Source organism: Ictidomys tridecemlineatus, chromosome 6 (assembly GCF_052094955.1).
Source record: "Ictidomys tridecemlineatus isolate mIctTri1 chromosome 6, mIctTri1.hap1, whole genome shotgun sequence".
Lineage (NCBI taxonomy): Eukaryota > Metazoa > Chordata > Mammalia > Rodentia > Sciuridae > Ictidomys > Ictidomys tridecemlineatus.
The window spans coordinates 27,257,820-27,267,049 of NC_135482.1; the positions used below are offsets into that span (position 1 = coordinate 27,257,820).

The following is a 9,230-nucleotide window of genomic DNA, read 5'->3' on the forward strand; positions in this document are numbered from 1 at the left end:
TATTCTTACATCTGCGACAGTGATTTACCACGGTGCTTTTTTCAATATCTATTTTATTATTGCATTTTTCCCACATCATAAAGTTCTATTTTATTTTTTGAGCTCATACAAACCTAGGTTAATGTTTTTCTGATCAGTTTTGTTTTTTGACTGTGTTTTATTTTTTGACTGGAGTTTTTAAACATTGCAATGGAGATTTTACCTAGGTAAAGCTATTTTACCTAGGTAAAGCTACAAGGCCGTTATTATTGTCTTATGTGTTGTATGTTATGTATGCACTGTTTTGTGTTGCATGTCAGTATGTGTGTATGTCCATATTTTTATATGAGGAGCGCTCATGAAAAAATGGATCCGAATTTTCTTTTTTTATTCACGTGATTTAAGTGGTTTAATCTAATTAGGTAAACAGCTGTTAATGATTGTTTTCAAAGGTGGTTAATAGATCTGTTTGCTTACTATTGTTTTTAAAGGTGATTAACAGATCTGTTTGTTTACTTTCACTTTTCCTTTTCATTATATTTAATAATTCTGTTCAGGATAATGTCTCTTTAACATCATTGCCAGAATTCCCATCTCCATCCCAGTGCCGGTGAAGACTAAGAAAACCAAACTACAGCTTCTATGATAGCTACCACAGTAAACTGTATAAACTGATGCATCAATGAATATAACTCAACAAGTAATGACTTTGGGAGGAAATGGACATATTGATAGACTCTTCCACTTTGAACTGCCTGCAGAACTTGCCTGGACTATATATCAGTTGCATGCATTGTGAACTATCGTCTGGTGCAGCGAATTATGGTACTGCAGGCATATTTTTGCTGATGGTGTCACCAGTGATGCAATTTCCTTGCCAGTGCACCCCATGTTAATTGTGGTAATGCTGGCATCTTTGCTGATGGTGTCACCAATGATGCAATTTTTCCAAAGGAGCCGTCAATTGGCTTGGTGTCGTGGCATTTCTGTATCTTCCTCCCTTCTACTAGTGATGGTCTAAAATTTGGGGGCCAACAGAGGTGAGGCAAGAACCTCACCCCCCCACTGGCACCAAGGTTAAATTTGGGGGCCAACAGAGGTGAGGCAAGAACCTCACCCCCCCACTGGTGCTTAGGCCTATCCACAAGCATGGCTGAATGCTGGACCGGTAGTCAGCGACGGGTTGATCTGATTGCAGTGGATTCAACCTAAGACAGGAAATTGACGTGTAAAGGTCAGTTCTCCCATGACGGGTAAGAACCACATGTTGAATTGGACAACCTACCAGGCACGGTCCTAAGCCACATTGCTTGTTGTTTAATTAATCAGAAGGGGGGAGATGCTGAGGGCCATTACCAAGTAGGAATGACGCATCGAAATTTCCTTGCCAAGCGTACCCCATGCTGCTTAGAGGACATTCGGTGGGACATTGCATGCATGCTTTAATAAGGTGACCTTGCTCAAGGACCAAGGCGGATCCAGGTTTAGAGCTGATCAGGTTTGAGGAAGTAACCGGCTCCTTGAGTTTAAGGCATTGCCAGTTTAAGATAATGGGTTTTAGGGAAGTTGGAAGTTGAAGATTATTGCTGGGATTAGGGTGTTCCTGCTGCTTGTTCCCGTTGAGTTCTCGTGAGATTAAAATGGGATTTGGAGATAGCCTCGTGGAGTAGGTGAATGGTGCGGGAGACGGCAGAACGTGTTGGCCCCTGGACCTGTGTGGAGGCGGTGTGAGAGCGGGAATAAAGAATTGCTGTTTGAACCTACAAAGCTGTGAGTGCCTCGTGATTCTGGTGCCAAGCATTGACTTTGGCAGCATAAATTAAAATTAATTTAAATAAAAATACACGTTACAAGAATGTATACAAAGAAAAGGATGTGTGTTAATCATATTAAAAGTACCATACATAAGCCAAGGTATTAGAAAAGAAAGTCACCAGATTGAATCAATGATCATCTTGACTCTGGACCTCTAGAACTGTGAGAAATGCTTGTATAATTTTTTAAATTACCAATATAAGTTATTTTTAGCAAACTACGTAAACTTATGTTCTCAATATTTTGTTTATTTATTTATTTATTTATTTATTTATTTATTTATTTTAGTACCAGGGATTGAACCCAAGAGTGCTTAACCCCTGAGCCACATCCCTGGCCCTTTTTCTTTTTTAATATTTTTATTTTTATTTAATTTTTTTGAGTTATAGGTGGACACAATATCTTTATTTTATTTTGTATGATGCTGAGGATCAAATCCAGTGCCTCATACATGCTAGGTGAGCACACTACCTCTGAACCACAACCCCAACATTCCCAGCTATTTTTTTTAGATATTTTTTTTAGAGACAGGGTCTGGATGAGATGCTTAGGGCCTTGCTAAATTGCCAAGGCTGGCATTGACCCTCCTGCCTCAATTTCCTGAGCCGCTGGGATTATAGGTGTCTGCCACCACTCCCAACTATAAAATATTTTAAATACTCAATTAGTCATAATCTTCAAAATTACCCAATGAAGTGTTGTTAACGTTGACTTGCTTTGCTGAAGCATATTAGATGAATTACCCAAGATCACATGTTGTTGGATATCTGACTCTGGAGCCTCCTCACCTTTATTATCTAGCTCCTACATGAATATCTATGTGTTGTTGAAATAATATATAGGTGTTTAATTACATACTATCTTCACCTGTCATTTAAAAAAATTATTCTTACCATCCAGAAAGGAAACAAATACAGAAAGTATCTAATCAAAGGGGAATTTTATCCTAAAAATTTAGTGAAGTAGAAGTAGATGGCAAAAACAAACGAAAAATATAGAAAGGGGGAATGAATGTATGCACAGAGGATATGTGAATTGTAATGGGTAGCTGTACAGTCATTATAATCTGTAGAAATTTGAAAGGCAAATGATAATTATTAATATTAAATAATTTTTACATAGTCAATTTTCACAATGAAATAAAGAGGAATTGGATGCTTCAAATTCAAGAAAAGTCTGGAGATGTAGTTCAGTAATAGGGTATTTGTCTAGTATGAGCAAGGGTCTAGGTTTAATCCCCAGTACCACAAAATAAACAAATAAGTAAAATTCAAGAAAACAGCCGACTGAAAGTTGTTACATGAGATAACCATGTCAGATACAAGAGCTACCGGCCAAATTTATTTCTTCTCTTCACCATGTAAGCACCTATGATATGCAGCACCCTGCTAATCATTGAGGAAAAGAAAGGCAGAAAAAATATTGCCCGGCAGAGCTTACAGCCTGGGAAAGAGATATGAAGACAAAAAATATGGCAATTATTTTAGTTAAAAATATTTGCATCTATACAAGGTACAGCAGTGTGCGAGAAATATAGGCTTCTCTTGTGTGAAAATCAAAACCTTTGTGGCATGAATAGATTGCTCCATTTGAATGTGTGGTGTGTACACAAATGGCTGATAAGAGGATTTATAATAAAAGAAGTATTACAAGTAAAGTATGAAACAGTAAGGTGGACAGTCACTTTTTGTGCTCAACTCCAAACTCTTTACTATACATAGAGAACTGCTTTGATTATGATCTTATTTCTCTTCTCTCTACTCTCCTAAAGCCAGGGTGGAGGAGGTGGAGTCAAGTAGGTGCTGGTTCTTGTTTTAGAAAACATCTGCCGTGGTCTCTGTGAAGGCTATTGGAGGGATTCTCTGACTCCATCCATGTTCAGCAGTGATGACTCTGGCATGCGGGCCAGATTGTTGCGATTTTTCAAGAGCCTTTTGTTTCCTGCTTGCTTTCCAAGTCCAGTCTTGCAGTCTCCTCTCCTTTATGAGACTCCAAATATCTTCTTCAAAGAAATCTATTTTACTGGATATTGATAACAGAATTCAGTTATTGGTATCAGATTATTGGGCAATGTATGGAACTCAAGATTTGTTAGCTATATAATATGGGCAAAAGGCAGTAGAAACCTTGAAATTGTAAATATCCAGAAGACTTTGGCCCACACAAACTTGAAGTATCACCTGTACTTGTCTGAAATGACACATTTTTTGAAGGCAGAGCATTAAGAAACAGAAAAGAGGATTGAAAGGCAGGTAGCCACTTCTAACAGTTCGTATGACTACTAGAAAAGAGAATGGGAAGCTCAAATCAAAATTCTCAGCCCAAGTTGAGGACTTCAAACCTATGGAATTTATAACATATTTTCTAAAATGTAAAGCTCTTATTTCTTTCCATTGCAGGATGCAGTTTACCATCTAGTCAGTACTTCAAATGACAGTGGAGTGATTAAGTCACAGCTTTTATAATCTGATCATCTATCTCTGAATATTGTTGAATTGACAGAAGTTTTTATTGGGTGGGGCATCTCATATTGAATATCCCACCTCTAGTCCCCAAAAGCTTATGTCCATTTCACAATGCAAAATGCATTTAGTTCACTTATTCTAAGAATCCCATAGTCTTAGCAATTTCATCATTGCCCCCAAATTTCCTCTGAAACTGAAGGCAAACTCTTAGCTGTGAGTTCCTGTAAAATTGAAAAGCGAGTTACAAATATCCAATACACAGTATCACAGAATACATGTTCCCATTCAATAAGGGAGAAATAGGAATATAGAAAGAAGGATGGGACCCAAACAACACTGAAACCAAGCCCAGCAAACAGGTCTCATAACTCTTCCTATAACTCCTCTTCCAGCCTATAGACACATGGTCAGGAGATGTTGTGTCCAAAGGGCTTGGGGAGTGTCTTTGGCCTTGCTACTTGCAATGCACATGGATTCTCTTGTAGCCTGACTATCTCCAGAGCTTGTAGCTTTTTTCAACAGATAGTCCTATTACTGTCATCTCTTAGTTCCTGGGGTCTCCACTCTAGCTTTAGCTTCACGTTCACAGCTTCATACATTACCCTTTCGTGGGTATCCTGTAGGGACTCAGACCCTTCTACACTTTGCCTCGTCTCCCAGGACTTCTTTTAAAATCTTGATGGAAGGGGCTGGGATTGTGGATCTGTGGTAGAGCATTCCCCTAGCATGTGCCAAGCCCTGGGTGTGATCCTCAGCACCACATAAAAATAAATAAAATAAAGTTATCATGTCCAACTACTACTAAAAAATAAATATTAAAAAATAATCTTGATGGAAGCTGCAGTATTTAGAGCATTCTGTATTCCTACAGAACTGAAATTATGACTATTTTGGTTTCTGAATACTATCACAGCTCAGACTACTAAAACAATTTTTTTATCTTCCCCCACCCTGAGCAAGCTGGTGTCCTCTTGATCTGTTCTCAAAGGAATTTACCCTTCTACATTATGGAGCCTACAATGTGTGTAGTCTGGCAAATTCTTGAGATACTCTTGAGGCATCTTCCTTATTGTCCTTTTGCAAAGCACTTAGCATCTCCTTATTGTTAAGGGCCACAGACAAGTCAAGATGGCGCCTGGCACTTTGCCAGGAGGAGTGTTTTGTGAAGTAACGCCAGGGAGTCATTAAGATGATGAGGATTCCTTAATGACTGACTGCTGTATCTAGATGTTAATTAAGTTGTGTGTAATTATTAAGATGATAAGGATTCCTTAATGACTAATTGATGTATCTAGATGATGTTAATTTAAACAAGCTGTGTATAATGAGTTAGGTATAAATACCTCTGCTGTCCTACAATAAAGCGGCTCCCCCTGTTTCAACCTTCACAAGTTGCTTGTCACCCACCCCCCACCCCCATTTATTTTGCCCAGCCAGACTGCAGCACCTTATGGGCTGTAATTTTTTTCAACAAGCACAACTTTCTGGGCCCAGGTTTACCTGAACTTTTCTAGGCAAACTGCAATTGTTTTTAAAATAATTTACCTCTGTTTGATAGTCCCAGTTTTTACAGTAAACCTAGCTAAAAACTGCTAGCAATATCTAGGCCACTGATGATTGCTGTGCTGACTTAAAATTTCCTTCACCAGGTTAATTAGTCCAAGACTTTTTAATTTAGACTCAAAAGCCTCAAAATATAGCCAAAATGTAGCCATTTTCTTTATCACAAATATATTGTGAGTGGCCTCTACTCCAATTTTCAATAGAAAACTCATTTCCTTCTGAAACCTCAGGAATACAGGGTGCCTTGCTATTGGCATTCTGGTCTTCTGATTTCCCGAAATAATTTCCCATAAAAGCTCTGCTTATAACATTGTGAGACTTTTCCAGCCTACATTTCCAAACTTTTCCAAAATTTTCCTGTAAACTATTTCTAAAGGCTTTTGAACCACAGGATCAGGCTAATCACAGCTCTGGCTTCACTCTTGGTGCCAATTTTGTTTTATTCAGATTTTCATTGATTTTGACAAAAAAAATATCTGATAAGAACAATTTAGAGAAGGGAAAGTTTATTTGGGATGTATGGTTTCAAAGGTCTGAGTCCATAAGACAGCTGACTTCATTGCCCTGGGTCCAAACTGAGAGAGCACATCATGGGGGAAAGGTGTGTTAAAGAAGGGGATCTATTCCCTTTATGTTAGCAAGAAGAGAGAGAGAGAGAGAGAGAGAGAGAGAGAGAGAGAGAGAGAGAGAGAGAGAGAGAGAGAGAGAGAGAGGTAGGGAAGAGGGGAAGGACCCACCCCTTTTAGACACATCCTACCTGCCAACAATTACCTCCCAATTGGCCCTTTGAAATCAAGAGGGACTGATTGGTTCATAGCTCTTAATCTAATCATTTCACTTCTGAATATTGTTGCAGTAACAGGAGTTTTTGAGGACAGTTGATATTCAAACCATACAAACACACACATGCTAAATATATACACAAGTGTGTGTGTATGTGTGTGTGTGGTGTGTTCATATATGGTATCAGGATTAGCATAAAGTCAGAATGATTTGACCCAAAGATAACTTAATAGCAGGCAATTAAAAATTACGTTTTTGGCTGGGTGTGGTTGCACATGCCTGTAATCTCAGCACCTAGGGAGGCTGAGACAGGAGGATTGGGAGTTCAAAGCCAGCCTCAGCAAAAGTAAGGCACTAAGCAATTCAGTGAGACCCTGTCTCTAAATAAAATACAAAATAGGGTTAGGAATGTGGCTCAGTGATGGAGTTCCTCTAAATTCAATCCCTAGAACACCCCCCCCACCATGGACAAAAAAAAATGTAGCAAAATGGATGTGAAATCCTTCATAATATAATGTGATTTGTAAAATCAAAAAAAATATCCATAACTGTTCATCAGGAGATTTGATGGAACTGTTGTGATACATGATGCAGGATTTTAGCCCCTGACTGAAGTTTTAAGTCTCAGTCAAGCCATGCACTGAAAAGCTACCAGAATGAAGAAGAGGGCAACTTGTCTTAAATAATTTGTTATGCTATCACATAATGTGTTTCTATTTATTTTTTAACCCAGTGTTTTCCCCCTAAAATCAATGATCACTTCTAAAGTAAATGTCTCCTGAGGAAGAAAACATGATTTTAAAATGAAATAAATCCTAGTCCCTTCTGCAGTCCAGTAATAGTGGTTTTCTGATGGTAAGTGAATTTACCTTGTTCTAGCTCATATCTTTCTTATATTAATTTCCCAAATTCTTTTACGTGGAGCTGGAAGAAATGACCAAGGAGAATTATAGATTTTTCACAGGCTCTCTGAACGATGAAGGAAGGACTATTCTCACTGAAGAAGCCAAATTGAAGATTGCAGAGCTACCCACCACTAGAAAAATATAGCAAAACTACTTCAATCAAGGATCAGAGATATATCAATGCCCACCTTCAAAGACTTAAACATTTAGTTTAACATATTCCCTTCTAAATCTAGTGTTTGGCCAAGTGGAGGATGAATAGTCTTAGAGGATAAAAATGGATTTTCCAAAGTTTAATTAGATGACAGCTCCTTTTGCAACTGCTATACCATATGTGGTCCAATTCATTACAGCTCTTGGTGCCTTGTTTGAAGTAAATGATCTGACTAATGTGTTTTTGCTCACTTCCAATAAACAAAATTACCAGAGGCAGTCTGCTTTCTTTCACTAGACAAGAACAGCGATGTAATTTTGCCATACTATTTCTGGATTGTGTTAACTCCTTGACTTTGTATCATATTTTAGTCATCAAACCACCATTGCAAAGAACATCATGTGGTACAATCTAGAGGAAACACTGTATTGGCTAGAGACATTAGTAAGACAGTTGAATACCAGAACATTGGACTTACATATCATGGAAGTCCATAGAACTGCCCTGCAATGGATCTGTTATAGATGTTTAGAACTTTAAGAAGAGATACATCTCCAAATTAAAATCAGATTGCATCCACTGCCACTAAGAGCACAGAGAGTCTCCATGAATTTTAGCAACATATGACCAAATGTGACTCCTAGGCTTACAAGTTAGCTCTAAGTTTGTAGCTTTTGTTGAATGGCAAAAGAAAGCTCTTCAGATAGTCAAGGTCAAAGTGACCCCACTCATCATGCATCAGATCAAATGAAATTCAAAGAATGTTTGGGAGATCAGGCCATTATATGCAGCCAGTGTAAGCTTAACAGAAATAAACCTCTAGCTTTCCAAAATAAAGACATGTTATTTTACCAAAATGATCATTATCCTTTAGAGACTTTAGACCTTAGGAGAGGATGAACAATAATTTTGTTAGCTTCTCATAAACACCGTCTTATCTGAATTTCCTAGCAGGGCTGATTCAGCAAGTATATGATATACTTGGAACTGGGAACAAAAAATTTCAAGTCCTGTGGCCCTGTTGTCTTTCTCTTAAATCACACTGATGGCCTCTGTGGACTTCATCTAGACCAGAGGACTGAGAAGAGTACTATTGTTGCTGTTACCGGATATACAGAAACCAATGCTGAGTGGACTGCTGTGATAATATAGTTTCAAATTAGGACACTTTAAGAGACAGTTGAATAAAAGGGTGAGGGTGATGAGACTATTTCTAAGATCCAATGGTCTCTTATGAGCATTACTGAAGACATTAAAGTCTAGTAGTATTGTTTCCAGATTGTAATAAAATTGTATCTTCTAAGAAATCTTTTCTAAGTTGTGTTAGAGATGATCTTTAATTTGAATAGAGCTGGAGCTAAAGCTAACTTTGTGGAAATGCAGAGATCTTGAGAAGCTGGAAGAAAATGATCCCAGAGTAGAACGGTTCTGGGAAGTTCATAACAGAGCTCACTCAAGAATTACAAGGCTATTTTTATTTGTAATTTTAATTCAGTGATGAATTCTTCCCTATAGAATCCTGGAACAATGGGCACCCAATGGAGTCAGAAATGTTAAAAGTGAATC

General features: G+C 38.0%; 1 long non-coding RNA gene across 1 annotated transcript; it reads left to right on the forward strand.

Moving 5' to 3' along the window:
• Positions 1–840: 840 nt before the first annotated feature.
• On the forward strand, positions 841–1,746 carry LOC144378579 (uncharacterized). The gene is made up of 2 exons (XR_013440403.1): positions 841–1,019; positions 1,079–1,746. It is a non-coding gene; the product is annotated as an uncharacterized LOC144378579 (long non-coding RNA).
• Positions 1,747–9,230: the final 7,484 nt, after the last annotated feature.